Genomic DNA, 17,044 nt, shown 5'->3' on the forward strand with positions numbered 1-17,044 from the left:
AGTAACTCGAACACTACATCAATGCAGGACTGTGGGGTTTTCTCACTGTCTACAAGATCGTTTATATCACCTTTCTTGGAGACCAACAGGGTTGTCTCACTATCTTGAACCTTATCTGCATTACTTTCTCTACCATTGCATAGTGGGGTGCTCTTCTCCAATATTCTGTTTGCGTACTACAAGAGAAACAAGCAGACACATCACAGGTTTAGCTTGTAGTATACGAAACTCATTTTGGTAAACCGGTTCAGTAGTAAGGTGGATAGGATAACAACATGAAACAAACATATATCTATGTACTATGGTCACTATATTGTCCATATCATTCTAGTTTATGTTGCCTAATCAAGATAGAGACACAGTTCAACTCATATATTTTTAAGACATAGTAGCATAGACAGAATATAAGTGTGAGAAACTACACAACATTGGCAACACTTGTAATATGCATCACATGAGAACATTACTATTTATACAACTTAAACTGAAATCAACATGGAGCAATAAGTTAGAACAGCAATCTAGTTAAAGAAATAGGTTTAAAACATACATGTTGCGACATTGGAGTTTCAATTGGATCCTTCAAATTCGGAAGTAGTTGGTATGAGTAAATATAGTGATGCAACATCAAAGGAGTAAGGACCATAGCTACGGAATCTGACCTGAGAACAGTTGCTCTTCTGCTTTAAACGTGGATTTTGGGTTAGCTGTGGTGGTCTTCGTGCTTTGGGCACTGCAGTAGCTTTACAAACTGCTCGTGTGGGGGTACTCTGTGGTGGACATGGTCCTTTGTCAACTAGAAGTGGGTTACTATCCGCTTGGGTTGCGGTTAGATGGGTTGTAGCTGGTTCTCTGCCCAACAGTGTAAGTGTGCAATCTTGAAGAGTCTCGATTATGTCTGGTGGGGCTAGTTTGTGGGCCTGTACACCCATGGTTCTATCTGCATCGATGGGTAGCACTGTCTTTTGTGAAGAACAGGATTTTGCTCCCTTAGATACTGCCATCACCCCCTCCAATTCAAATGGCTGATAAACAAGAAAGGAAATTGAACGTATAGACAATGTATGATAGACAGATGTGGTAATTCACATATATGTTGTCTAACCAAACAGGACAGCATGACACAATTTAACATATATGATGCCTAACTAAACAGGATAGCATGACACAGTTTCAGATATATGATGGATAACTTAACAGGATATAATGGCATAATTCAACATATGATGAGTATCAAAACAGGATGACATGACAAAACTATATGATGACTTTCTAAAATAGGTTGGGATGAAATAATTCACATACATGTTGTCTAAGTATACAGGATGTAATATAATTGACATGATTGATTCATATACAACACAACTAGCACTTGCACGTATGATCTCTAAACTAAGCAGATGGAATTTAATATTGTGCATATGATGTGTAAACTAAGCAATGCAAGACACCATATGCATCATATGAGAAATATAAACATTGCAACTTAGAGCATACACCTTAGGTGGGATATAGGACTAGTCATCTGTCTCTGAATCCTCCTCTGAGGAGCTCCCTGTAACCATCGAGATATATGTTTCAACAGGTACCATTGCCTTCTCTGAAGACCTTCTTTTTACTCCAGATTTTTCCATAACCGGCTCAAATTGCTGATACACATGAAGAGTAGTTCAATATACACAGATTGTCGACAAATGGAATAAGTAATGAAAAAAAGATGGCATGAGATAATTCACACATATGATGCCTGGCTACATGGTGGTGCATAATTCACATATATGATAACTGGCTGAAAACATGGCATTGCATAATTCACATATCTGATATAGAAAGCAAACAGGAGGCATTCACACAAAGCATGTCTAATCGAAGCAGATGGCATGGTAATGCAAGACACCATATGCATGATATGAGCAATATAACCCAGCCAAGTTAGAGCATGCACCTCGGGGGGGGGGGGATACGACTGTTCATCTGTCTGTGAATCCTCCTCTGAGGAGCTATCTACAACCAGCAAGAAATCTGCATTGACAAGTAGCACTGACTGCTCAAAAGACCTTGTTTTCACTCCAGATTTTCCCATGACCGACTCAAATGGCTGATGCGCAGGAAGAGTAGATGAATGTATAAACATTGTTGACAAATGGAATACATTATGGAAAAAATATGGCACGATACAATTCACATATACGACGACTGGCTAAACAGGATGGCATTGCATGATTCACGTATATGATGCCTGGCTAAAGAAGATGGCATTGCATAATTCCCATATACTCCCTTTGTTCCTAAATATTTGTCTTTTTAGAGATTTCAAATGGACTACCACATACGGATATATAAACATATTTTAGAGTGTAGATTCACTCATTTTGTTCCGTATGTAGTCACTTTTTGAAATCTCTAAAAAGAGAAATATTTAGGAATGGTGGGAGTATGATATAGAAACCAAACAAGTGGCATTCACACAAAGCAAATCTAAACTAAGCTGATGACATATAAGATGTATAATGTAAGCAATGCGAGGTGCCATATGCATGATATGACCAACATCAGCATGCCAGGTTAGAGCAAATACCTCAGGTGGTAAACAGGCGTGGTCGGCTCCTTCTGAATCCCCATCTGAACAGTTATCTTCCCTTGGAATACAATCTGGAAATGCAGGAGCGGGGGCCCACTTCGCGCACCATGGAGCAGCGTCTGCATGACATTATATTCCCACGCAACGGTCTTCTCTTTTTCTCTACATGTTCAGTACAATTGTGTACAGTATCTGACATGCATAATAAAAATGGTTAGATTTTGTAAGGCCTAAGGGGTGCATGCAAAAATTAAGACTGATGGTAGCAAATGAGTGGATGGATCCAAAACTAATGATAGCAGGTAGATTATAGCTTTAGTTTAAAAAGATAGAGAATGGATCATCTATTGTTTGTTGCCCACCCAACATGAACCACATAGAAGACCCCATATGAACCAGATAGTAGACAGATAATATTCGTTGTTGCCTTGATATGAGACCCACGGGCATTTTAAAACTCAAGTTTGAACGATAAAGTAGCAGGTAATAATAACCGATGTATAACATAAGCAAACACGAAAGACTGCGACCTCTCTTCCGGAACTGTGTAGTCCTCAGGTTCATCTGCTCAGTCGATGATGGTAATGCAGTTGGCGTGGCTGCTGGCAACAGGGAAGATGATCTGAGGCGGTGAAAGAAAGTCTGCAGGTGGGATCTCCGTTGTAGTGAACGCTTCTGTCGATGGTGCACCTCAGGTGGGGTGGATGACGGCACGGCAGGAGCAGGACATAACACACAAAGTTTTCTTTGACGCCTATCTGAATATGAAGTAAATCTGTTAGGGCTCCTCAGAATTGGAGGATTCTATAAACGCAGGGACAGGAAAAACACAGGAATAGGATAGGAATGCACATGCAAAACGGAGCATTTGGAAACATAGGATTCCAGTCAACCTGGGTGTTTGGTTCACATGAATTGGAAGAACATAGGAATGGAGAAATGTGGTCAAATTAAAGTCAAACCACGTGAAAATGAAAAAATAAGAATCTTATTTATGTCAGTAATGCAATTAGTTTTGTTCTTCATGCATATTAATTTGAAAAGGACGTCCAAGTGAATATTAAAATTCCTACGTTTTTTCCTCGAAAGAGACACCAAAGGAAAAAAATCTTCTAGTTTTGCTTTGCTCCACTCCTTCTAACCAAATGCACGAATAGTAGTTCCATAGCAAAGGATTCTTGAGGGCTCGACATGAATGCAGAGTAACAAAGTGATGCAACGAGTGTACAACCTCTTTGGCATAGCCTTGTGGACCTCAGCATCATTGGGTTGTACGTGGAGGATGATGATGCTGGTGTGACTGTCGGAGGCGGGGAAGAAGATCCGAGGCCTCTAGAAACGGCGTCGAGGGTACTGCTCTGCTGTGATGGACGGTTCTGTTGTTGAAGCAGCTCCAGTGACGTGTACGGCAGCGAGGCTGAAGCAGGACAAGACATACAACATTAATTTGAAGTGTGACTCTAATATCATCTGCAATAGATGATGTAAAATACATCACAAAAAAGTGCTAGATGTAAAAAGCATCAGCCGCGCCACGGCCGCTCCAACAGATGTTGTAAGTACTGTTCACTCTGAACTTAACTGAAGAAACTGAACTTTACAGTCGAAACTGAATTTTATTGTCGAAACTGATTGAACTAGTAGCAGAGCATTGCAATAGATGTTAGGGTGTTCGAGCACTAGTAGCAGAGAAGCAGTGATCTAAATCAGGAAACGCTCGAGAAGGGAACGCACTAGTAGAGAGCAAGTCATGCAGTAGCACCACGAGCGAGTGCTAAAGCAGCAACTCCTGTAGCTGCCGGAGGTCGTGAAGCAGCAGCAACAGTAGTGCAAGGGAGAGCAAGAGCAGAGCAGCAGCACGAACGAAAGCAAGAGTAGTGTAGCAGCGTGACCAACAGCAAGAATAGAGCCGCAGCGTGAGCGAGAGCCGGAGCAGCTGCAGCTAGTGTTGGTGTGGAAGTCACCATCGAGGAAGAAATGACATGGGGGAGAGACACCATGGATGATGTGGCCGGCGATGGCGCCGTTGATGGAGACCCGCCATGGCTGCTCGGTATCGAGCACCGGTAGACCCGTGAGATCAAATAAAAGATAAAATGCAGCGGTGAGTGCAGAACCTCCTTGGTGGCGCCGAGTTGGCCTCGGCTTCATCGGAGGAATTGGTGGGGGTATGGCGGTTTCGGTGGGCAGGTCAAGACGGCGCTATGGGGATTGAGGTGGCACGATAGACGAGGCGAACATCGGGGAAGCTCCTTGGAGGTGGAGGACGGTGCAGTTGATCCGGCGGGACGACGAGATCGACAACGGATCCTCATCCGGTGCGGTGGATGAGGGACAGCGAGCTGTTGTGGTGGACGACGTAGTCGGGGAAGAGTCTCTGGCTGGGCGGCGGTCGGGAGGCCGACGGAGGAGCGCGGGGTTTCGTGGGTTTTGGTGGCCTCGGTGTACGAATGGGGGGGCGAAGGGGAAGGGAGGGGGAGCCAAGCTTATGGACGCGCTTGTCCGAAATGTAGGGTAAGTTACCAGTGTACCCCCACTGGTTTTGACACCGCGACGTGGAGCTTCATTTACGGCTGAGGGGTAGAAGGGGGATTTCGCTTGTCTGGGCTGCGGGGCCGATTTCGAATGAGGAGGGAGTTTTCGCGCGCGTCGAAATTTCGGGATAACAAGCGTGGTGCGGGTTGAAGAGGCGGGAGTTTTAAAGCAGGTGAGACAAAAGATACTCCAGCTTGAAAATTTCGGGATAACAAGGTGCGGATTCCTTGTTTGGCAGAACAAACTTAACATGTAAAAAAACAATTCATACAAGACACAAGAGAGTCATGTCCCCTTTTACTATATTTCTATAGATGCCATTGAAAAAACTACAAGAAAAATGTAAAAAAATCAGGAGAACAATATTACCCTGTACAGTACCAAATCGATTCGCACTTCCCCTCAACAACAACAAAAAACAAATCAATTCCCACCAAAATAAAGAGTAATGTCCCTTTTTATATGATTACAAATGCCAGGATCTAGAATTTCAATGTTTGAATCCACGTTATGTTGAATTCGAATATATCGTTAGGTGACCTTGCGGTTTATAATTGATGTAGTCGTACATTTTGATCTTTCATCATATATGAAGATTTTACTCCACTATGTGAACATATATATTGTCGCCTACCATATGGACTAAATTTGAATCAATTTTCCTTATTTGAATATGATTGTTTTCAAGTTATAGAATAATTTAAATATTATCTTGATAACAAAAAACATGCATATAGCAATAATCATATTTCACTGTGCACTACATGTACCATACGATCTCCATTATATGTTGAATTCAAATCATAGTACATTGGTCTAGGTATCGAGATGTTCAGGATAATCTAAACCCTGTATTCATATGTATAATTTTTGGTTGAATTGGGACAAGTTTTGGTATAAGCTTCTTGCAAAACCGGAGATTCTCTCAACAAGCCTCGTGGTTCCGAGAGGGAACGTGTCACCTTTGTGTGCGAAATGATATAAGCTGCCTCCCCCCTTATTTTCTTTACAGAGGCAACATAGAACTATATGAGTGCCCTGTTAAATTTTGGAATTGTTTCGGGTTTGTTTGGTCTTTTTATACATTAATTGAGTTTCTGGACTTTTAATGTGCATAATCCCAATTTGAACTGCACGCACATGCTCCGGTGCACCAAAGTTGTTTGAAAAATCACATGTGTGTCTTTGGTTGAATTTCTAGGTCCCATGGAAGAAATGAGAATGAAATTCAAACATCTATGCGTCGTGACTCGGCCGAGAACATCGAGCAAATTAGATTTTAAATTCATGTAAATCCAAAACTCGCCTGGAAATCATGAAACTTGGCATGGTGTCATGTCATGGCACTAACATGTTGTGGTAAAAAATTGGGCCGATTTGGAATAAGTTTTGGTATAGGGGTCGTTTGGATTATGCCCACACCAACCCGACCAAACCGACGGCATGCCAAAATTTTGGCAAAGGAAATAGCCACCGGGAACTCGCCCACACACTAGTGCGGAATCACAATGGCTGGACAAAAAGTTGTTTGTGAGCCAAAAACTTGGCTGCGATCCAAACACTGGCCCAACCTATGGTCAACGACCAAAATTTTGGAAGGGCAGCTTGGGGCTCCCATCCAAACAGCCACATAAGCTTCTTGCAAACTGAAGCTTCTCTCAAGAAAGCTCGTGGTTCTAAGAGGGAACGTGCCACCTTTGAGTGCAAAACGATATACGTTGCCCCCCTTGAGTTTCTTTACAAAGGCAACATAGAACTACATGAGTTCCCTATTGTATTTTGGAATTATTCCTAGTTCGTTTGTCATTTTCTATAAATTAATTTATTTTCTGGTCATTTAATGTGCATAAGTCAAATTTGAACTACAAGCACATGCTCGCGTGCACCAAAGTTGGTTGAAAAATAACATTTGTGCCCTCGGGTGAATTTCTAGGTCCCATGCAAGAAATGAGAAAAAAATTCAAACATCTGGGCATCATGGCTCGGCCGAGAACATTGAGAAACTTGGTTTTAAAATTCATGTAAATCCAAAACACGTCTGAAAATCATGAAACTTGGCATGGTGTCATGTCATGGTACTACCATGCTGTGGTAAAAAAATTGGCCGAATAGGAATAGATTTTGGTATAAGCTTCATGCAAACTGAAGCTTCTCTCAAGAAGGCTCGTGGTTCTGAGAGGGAACGTGCCACCTTTGAGTGCGAAACGATATACGCTGTCCCCCTTGAGTTCATTTACAAAGGAAACATAGAACTACATGAGTGCCCTGTTAAACTTTGGAATTATTCCTGGTTCGTTTGGCCATTTTTATACATTGATTTTTTGGTCATTTAATGTGCATAATTCAAATTTGAACTACAAGCACATGCTCCCGTGCACCAAAGTTGGTTGAAAAATCACATATGTGTCCTCGGGTGAATTTCTATGTCCCATGCAAGAAATGAGAATAAAATTCAAACATCTGGGCATCGTGGCTTAGTCGAGAACATTGTGAAACTTGGTCTTAAAATCATGAAACATGGCATGGTGTCACGTCATGGTAGTACCATGCTGTGGTAAAAAAATTGTCCTAATAGGAACAAATTTTGGTATAAGCTCCTTGCAAACCGGAGCTTCTCTCCAGAAGGCTCGTGGTTCTGAGACGGAACATGTCACCTTTGTTTGCATAATTCAAATTTGAAATACAAGCACATGCTCGAGTGCACCAAAGTTGGTTGAAAAATCACATGTGTGTCCTCGGGTAAATTTCTAGGTTCCATGCAAGAAATGGGAATGAAATTCAAAATTCTGGGCGTCGTGGCTGGGCTGGAAACATTGAGAAACTTAGTTTTTTAATGAAACTTGGCTTGGTGCCATGCCATGGCACCAACATGTTGTGGTAATTTTGCAGTCCGATTTGTGAAGCCGCACACATTAACAATCAACAAAGTCATTTTGGAACAAGTGCTGTCACGTTACAATCGGAAACACATGTATTATTGAAACCGTGGGCGTTCTATTTACTACCATTTACATGCCGCCACGCTTCCCCTTTTTTATTAGCTAGGAGGCGCCATGCAGGGTAGCTATTTGAGTAAGAGAGGCGTGCGATCAGACCCCTGCACATGCTTATCGGGAGGAGATCCCTTTGACCTCCATCTGCCGTCCACCTCTTTCTCAAGGTCTCCATTAATGCCGCCCAAGCCTCTGTTTAAGTGTGGCTATGTCTCACTCGACTGAGATTTAAGAGAGAAAAAAGAAAATATGAAAGCATGGATCTTGATGTCAGATCCGACGGACCTATATAGCATCTACTGCGACTTATAGCAAGAGTGATGAATATATAAGGACGACGATAGTGGATAATAATTGTCTTACATAATTAGGAAGATAATTAAAAAAGCCACATGCGGCTACACTCGAAATACACAAGGGCAAAAGAACAATGAAGACAAGGATCGGGCCCGCTGATCTCTACTTTCTTTATGCGTTGCTACAGGCCGTGGGGACTAGTCTCCGCGACGAGCGGCGACGAGCTCTTTCGTGTCCTCAAGACGCTGCTTGAGAGCATCCACGGATTCCTCCACTAGCCTTTGGCGCTAGATGCGGAGCATGTCATTCTCGTCCATAAGTTTCTTGATGATGACGCCGGCCCTCTTCAACAAGGCACTGGTCTCCTCCTGCTGGTCTGCACTTCGGACGATCTTTACCCTCAGCAGGTCGCGATCGGCCCAGAGCCTCTCATTACCCTCCCTTAGTTGCCGGATGACGCCGGTAGCTTGTTCAAACGAGGCTTTCATGTCGTCATGCAACCTAGCCCAACCGGAGATCTGATCCATCCGGCTATGGACGATCGCATGCATGCACCTGTAAGAGTCGTCGCCTGCCCACGAGACATCTTCCCGGGCCGCAGCGGTGCAGTGGGACATCTCTGCTGCATTTGAGGCGCGGCGGGACATCTCTGCTGCATTTGAGGCGCGGCGGGACAGCTCTGCTGCATTTGAGGCGCGGCGGGACATCTCTGCTGCTTCTGCGGCGCGGCCGGACCAGTCTGCTGCATTGACGACGCGGCGGGACCTCCGTGCTGCTTCGGCGGCACAGCAGGACCTCTGTGCTGCTACTTCCGCACGGTGGGACATGTCGGCTGCTTTGGCAGCAAGGCGGGACATCTTTCATGCTTCCACTTCCATGCTTGCCTCTCCCTGGTGGTAATCTCTCGACCCAAAACTCACGCTGGCCATGGCAGACGGAAGGGAAGGATGCTGAATGACTTGTTTGTTTTTTTGGATGAGGAGTTGAGGAGGAATGTGCAGTCATCTTGGCATAGTAGTATTTATAATCGAGTACTAATACACTCCTAAGTGGGAAACCATTTAGGTTGTGATCGGTGTGAACAAGTTTGCAATTCAATATAGCGTGGTAGTAGTAGTAATTTGGAATGTGACGAGATGCAAGCTCAAAATTTATTGACGGTTCTAGTTTTGAAGTGCGGCACTATTCCCGGATGGCATTACGTGGGCACGTGTTCTCAACCGTGGTGTAGCATATTCCATGGTAGTTCTTTTTCTACTATTGTGTACCTGCAATAACTGGCACCGTCATATAAATATCTTACGGTTAATGGGGCATTCGACAGGAATAGCTGTGTGCCGAGCTATAGGCTAGTCTTCTTTTCAGACGCATTAAACCTATCTCTTGGGACTTTTCGCACGCACCATCGTGCCACCCACAAAAACTTGTACTCTGAGTTTAGAACGTTATACAGGAAAAGAAGAGGTGCACGCACACACTCGTCCTCTCACACACGCATCTGTTTTTTCTCGAAAAGGAGGATGATGACCCCCGGCCTCTGCATCTGGGAGTCACAAACTCATCTATAGCTACGAATTGTAGTGTTCTCAACCATCCGATTAGCTCTATCATAGGATTCATATTGCAGCTTGGCCTTGAGATTGAGAAGTTTAAAATGCGGAGGCTAAGCTGGAGGCGCGAGGTTTTGGTTAATGGGTGGGCCGCACACGGCACCAACGCGACACGAGCTTCGTCTGCCTGGTGCACAGTCCGGTGAGTTGTCCAACACAACCAGGCCCTGCTTGGTATCTGCGCCTCGACTTATGCGCAGAGAAATTAGGGTCGGAGGGAGTACTACTAGTAGTTGTACCACTTTGATGTGTCGCGTCAACTCGCACAAGTATGAAACACTTCGTGAACAAACAAGCATATACTCCCTCCCTTCCAAAATACTCCCTCCGTCCAAAAATACTTGTCATCAAAATGGACAAAAAGGGATGTATCTAGAACTAAAATACATCTAGAGACATCCCCTTTTATTCATTTTGATGACATGTTTTTCCGGACAGAGGGAGTACTACTCTACTTGACTTCCATTTGTCCAAAAATGGATGTACCTATATACTAACACATGTCTAGATACATCTATATTTTGTCAAATGGAAGGCATGTATTGTGGAACGGAGGGAGTGCTTGTCATCAAAATGGATTAAAAGGGACGTATCTAGAACTAAAATACGTCTACACACATCTCCTTTTATCCATTTTGATGACAAGTAGTACTTCTTACCCAAAGGAACTTTATAACCAACAGACACAAAATATCCGTTCGACTGTTGGAAATTACTGATCTGATGTCAAAGTAGTTGCTGCATCACCGCCAAACCCCACCATTTCTTAAGCTAAAGTAGACCGAGGTATTCCCTATATTAGCATATTACTAAGATAAACAGAAGGGACTATAGAAACATTTAGGATGTGAGCTTATCAATCTGAATGTGGAGGAACACCAGCTTAGCCCCGGCCAGCAGCTTGGGCAGAACTGTGAAGAAGGTCAGCTCCTGCACGGCAACATCGCCAGGATCCTTGCTGCTTATCACCTCCATTTCCACCTTGACGGTGTCGGTCGTGTCTTTGGGCTCCCCCGGCGGGCCGTTCGCCCACATCTTGGCCATGTAGTGCGGCAGTGGGGACGCCCCCGCTCTGATGCAGATGACCGACACGGCGATAGGCGCGCCGCTGTCAAGCACGCCGCTGACCAAGAAAAACATGCGGCCATCCTCCTCCATGAACAGCAAGAGCCGTGGCTTCGACAGTGGCACTTGCAGCTGGAGCACCTTGCCGTACTGGATCCTGTGCACGGGCATGGGATGCGCGGTGCTGATGTGGTGGTAGAGCGCCGGCGGCGGGCCTTCGTAGCCGTAGACGGGCACGGGGCATTTGCAGGGCACGAGCGGACACATGCTCTGGTGATCGGCGAGCTTGTGGTAAGTGACGTAGAGCCCACAGCCTTCGTGCGGGCACTCCACCCTCACCAACGAAATGACGGCGTCCACCATCGTGTTCCGCACGTCGAAGCCACCGCCGCGCTCGCGCTTCTGGCACTGCCCCTGGTTCCGAGGCGCTCGACGCGGCAGTCCACGCAGGCCAGGTGCCCTCCCTTGCACTGCAGAAATCAATCGAACAGCACATCAATCAAGAAATCTGCACCTTGCTCGATCAGCCGAACGGACGAGGTGTATTCGAACCTCATACACTAGAGGCGTCAAGGGGCGGAGGCACAAGGGGAAGTGGAGCGCGGTGAGGTCCATCGAGAACTTAGAGAGCTCCATCGTCGGGTCCTGTTCCGTATGCATGATCTCTCCCTCCTCGTGCACAACCATCTCTCGCTTTAGGGTCAGGGCATTACAAAGCTTTACCGTCACATATTTATACTACTTCAAGGTGCATTAAAACAACACATGCAAGTATCAAAAGGAGAGTCATGGCATGCATGCATGTGTTGTAATTAATGCATCAGTAGACGCAAATTATTGAAATATATCGAGTGCAGTGCTTTGATTTGTCGTGTCAACTCGTACATCAACGAGAAGTTTGATTATCCTCTCCCTCGCAGACTTAACTACACCTGCCTTTGGCTGTATGATAGGTTGGCCACCCACTTGTCAGGCCCACCTGTCATACACGCAAAGGCAGGAGCGTTCCTCCCTCGCCCATGAGCGCGGTGACTGGCAAGACTAGGAGAAGCTTTCGCTACACGCTCTCCCTCCTGCATGCGGTGGACATGCAGCAGTTCAATCGGTGTCAGATGGCCAGAAGTGTACTGTAGTACTCCTCAAGTGCAGTAGTACTCCATCATTGTTCGACTTCCCGAAGAGGCGAAGAGCCAAGCGCAGCTCAGACGCTCGTGTGGCAGTTTCATGTGTAGAGTAGTCTAGGATAGCGTGTACCGTGCGTGTAAGCTTAAAATCGTTGGGGTCGGCTCCATACTATGTGGCCGTCTCAAAGTTTTTAAGAAAAAATTAAAATAGTCTTCTGGCCATACATGTCATCCTGGTGATTGTAGTTTGCACGCTCATCTGGTCAAGACAGGAATATATATTTTAATTTGTGGTGGGTAAATGTTAGAGGTTGCAGCAAATACATTGTACACTCCGGGTCTTTCAGCCAAGTTTAGAGGCAAGCATGTGGGGCCAGTGCTATGATGTGTCACGTCAACTCGTACAACAAGGAGAAGTTTGATTTTACTACTACACGCCTTCTCCCTCGCCCATGCGCACGGTTGCTCGCAAATGAGGACAGGCTTTTGCTTATAGTACTACAACAAGCTATCCCTCCCACTCGCGGTGGACAGACATGCAGCAGTGGATTCGACACTGTAGAAGCAGTAGTAGTAACATCATTGTTCGTCTTCTCGAAGAGGCGAAGAGCTAATCGCAACCCGAACTGGCAGTTGCTTACATTGGAGCATGCATATAGCTAGGCTCTTGCATGAGATCAAATTGCTATGTGAGCCCACTATTGTACTAGTACGTACTACTACTTGCTAGTATAGCCCTGTAAACCACAAAGGAGTATTTTCCTTTCTAGAGATTTCAACAAGTGACTAGACTACACCGAGACGGAGTACATATGGAGCAAAATGAGTGAATCTGCACCGTAAAAAAATACATAGTTCTCTCGTTTTCCTCTCCGAGGTGCACAATATTGAGTATACTGACTAGTCTCTTTTTGCCACGCATTTACTTTTTTTTGAAAAAGTACAGACGCAAGCGCTCATATACACACGCACACTCACCCCTATGAACGCACACACGCATGACACTATCATCTTGAAATTTACGAAGTCATCATAGGCACCTCATCATCGACGGGAACGTCTCCTGACACGCGATAGACGCGAGTGGCAGTCGCCTCCATAGGTGCTTGAATGCCAAGGAGGGAGAGGGTAGCGGTTCCCGAGACGTTGAACGGTCAATGATGCATCCTCAATTACATGCAGAGGGAATTAATTGCAGAAGCAAAATAGAGCCAGCACGATGTGAATGCAACAGAGTTTGGACTCTCATATAAAGGCGCCCCATCACTCCAATCCATCTACTCCTAAGTCTCTGCACAACACTACTCACTCCAATCCAAGACCAAGTGACCAGAACCCACAAGCACCTATGGAGGCGATGGACGCGAGCAGCAGTCGGCTGTGCCAAATCATCCCAGGCGCCGGCCTGCAGCCCCGCACCGTGCAGCGTTTCCAGACGGTGCTGGTGACCGCCGGCATCGTAGCCCTCGCCGACGCCGGCTTCGCCTCTCGCATGGACGACATGATGGTCAACTCCATCTGCAAGTTCACTGCCGTCAAGAAGCGCGCGGACGACCTTGTCGTACTACTCCAGCCCGCGCGCCCAGGCTCCTCATTGCCTGCCACCCTCATCGGCCTCCATGGTGACGAACTCTTTCAAGCCCTGGTGGCCCTACATGTGCCGGAGGTCGCGACGAAGAATGTTAACCTTGAGGCTGCGCTCGCCGCGCAGCGCCTCGCCATGCAAGGAACCATTGACCTGCACATCCACGTCTACGAGGATATCGTCTACATAGGCCACTACAAGGCAAGAGAGGATAGAAAGATGTTGGCCTTCTTCCAGTGGTTGGAATCTTTAGATGCCATTGTTTAGAAGCACGTCGACCGGGCCACGAAAGCCGCTGCTACTTAGGCGCCGTTCGGTGGGCCAGCGCCCTGAGTCAAGGAGGTGGACATCATCGATGGATGCATCTCTTCTTCTTGCCTCCTGTAACCAGCACTGCATCGCCTCGTGGCCTTAATGTTTTATTAGTATAGTACTCCCTTCGTTCCCAAATATAAGTCTTTCTAAAGATTCTAGCAAGTGACTACTCCCTCCGTCCGGAAATACTTGTCATTGAAATGGATGTATGTAGATGTATTTTAGTTCTAGATACATCCATTTTCATCTATTTTGATGGCAAGTAATTCCGGACGGAGGGAGTACTACATACGGAGCAAAATGAGTGAATCTACACTCTAAACTATGTCTACATACATCTGTATGTTGTATTCCATTTGAAATAGTATCTAAAAAGGCTTATACTCCCTCCGTTCGGAATTACTTGTCACAAAGAAGGATGTATCTACAACTAAAATACATCTAGATACATTCATTTCTTGGACGAGTAATTCCGAACGGAGGGAGTATTTAGGAACGGAGGGAGTATATGGCATTTTTATTCGAGTCGTAACATTTTCACTGTGAGGTGGGGCCGCAGTTGAGCAAACCCACCCCGCCCACCGGGCGTCAGCTGAGTTTAGAATTAGAAGAGAGAAACGAGGGAGGAGAGCTAGATGTAGCACGGACGCTGTTGTCAGATGGGACTCGTGTTTATAGAATAGGAGTACTGAGCACTCGTACCTCTTTTTTTAGGGAAAAATTAGTCGTATGTCTAGTACCACTAGTTGGGTGCGTGCGACCTATAGCTGTCATCACTTCAGGTATCCTTTTCGAACAGCAGCTACGCTTCACAGTACATATTTTTTCACGCATTTATCCTCCTATATGTACTCCTAGGCTATTTCCACGTGCTCCCATTCGCCGACATGTGGGGCATAGAGCATCTGGGTCGTAGTGCATGCATGACTCGGAGCATATGCCGGGGTACTTTACATTTCAGACCTCACGAATAACATGCAAACCCCCCGTGGAAGAATAAATAAATAAATGAATTACTACATGAAACCGGAATATTTTCCTAGAAACCGGAGCATGTTCATTAAATTTTGGACATAACACGTTTATAAAAAATGACCGGACCTAAACCAGTCTAAGGGCCTCTTTGGTTTTTCCCGCAAAAAAGGCCTCTTTGATTCGTAGGATACTGAAAACACAAGAATGGGGAAAGTATGATGGCGACGAACCAAGACGAGGAGAACTCTAACTCAGTTAGAGGTTAGAGTTAGATTCTAACCCTGAACTAACCCTGAACTAACTCTAAACCAAAGAGGTGTATGGATGGCATGGTTAGATTGACAATAAATGCTCTTTCTTAATCATTTGACTACTTTGGACCCTATTTCCTGCCAGATTTGGTGTGGTCGGCTCTTGTGTGGCCTCCTCCCGCTCACAATCGACATAAATGAACCATCTTTACAAATCAAGCATTCAAAACATGATAATTTTTACTTTGTACATACAAATGAGATATCTCTCCCTAATAATAAAGCACGGGTTGGGTCTCCGGGTTCACCCTCACAATACGCTTTCTTCCTATAAATTTACGCTTTCATTTTTTTACCTATATTATTTTCTACATCCGAGGTGGTACTATTCATCGATTTTCGTCCGTCTGTTGTTTCCATATATAATTATTTTCTACAGGCTATCCAGATTTTTGATAGCCGGCCCACCTGATATGTGAATGGGCACAAAAATTAAAATTACATGCTGAGGATTCGAACGCAGTTTGCCAGAAAAGCGCATAGAGCAAACCACCAACTCAGCTGGCGCATTGTACGTTCATAACAACAAGGATTGCCCTCTTACTCTATCAATCCAGGAGGTTTTCGGCCGCCAGGCCACATTATTCCGGCCCACCCGAACGGGCGAGGCTGGCCCATAACCTGGTGCAATAAATAGTCCCATACCGCTCCCTTAAACTTAATCTTTGTAATTTATATACATCTTCGAGTTCTCTCGGTATCAAGGAGCCATCTCAGGAACCAATAAAGAAGGAAATAAGTCTTTTCATAATAAGGAAGGAAAGAGAGAAAAACAAAGAAGGAAAGAAGAGGGATTTCTTGACAGAATAAGGAAAGAAAAACGGCCGGTATTTCATCTCTAGACAGAGAAAAAATGGAAAATGTCCCATAAATAAGGTAAGGAAGGGTCTCCAAATGGCACTAAAACGTCTCTGTGCATGCCAATACAACGGCATCAAGCAAGTTGAACTACTTTTTATATCTGAATTGACACGTCAAATTATAACTCAAAAGCAAATTATGTTGGAGTTGTTTAACATGCGCAAAAAAAATACTATGTCTAAATCATAATAAACATGACTCATTCTTTGTTGGTCATGTACAATATTTTTCTGAGAACAAAACATTTGCTCTTTTTTTTCTGCTCGACACGCTAGCGCCCGTCACAAACTCTTAGACTGCTCCTAATAAAAATAATTTTGGTCACCAAAGCACAAGCAGTTGGACTCCCTGTTGTGTGTAACACAAACTCTGCACTGATGGAGGATCTTTGTACAATGCTTCTAATATCATTACCCCGCAAAAAATGCTTCTAATATCATTGGACACAAATAGTGCTATGCTACCCAGTCCCTAAACCTAGCCAACACTGGTTCATGGAAATCTTTGTTGCCTCCGTAGTGAAGCAAGAATGTTGTACTAAGACTTTACTATTTTTATTATAGTGCGATATTTTTGGGGCATCACTAAGCAAGGTCAAAAAATCCTTTCATGGTTATGTTTTTGCACAACACATCTTTTCATGTGTGTTTATCATGTGGCAGTGTGCAAGATTTCAAAGAGTTTACTGATGTCATCATGTGTGGTAGTCGGTCGTGGGAGGAGGAGGAGGGGGGAGGGTCTTGAGCTATTGGGTTCAGGAAGTATGGTTTTGTTCTTCTCCCGTTGCAACGC

The sequence above is a fragment of the Triticum aestivum genome, chromosome 2B (assembly GCF_018294505.1).
Source record: "Triticum aestivum cultivar Chinese Spring chromosome 2B, IWGSC CS RefSeq v2.1, whole genome shotgun sequence".
Taxonomy (NCBI): domain Eukaryota; kingdom Viridiplantae; phylum Streptophyta; class Magnoliopsida; order Poales; family Poaceae; genus Triticum; species Triticum aestivum.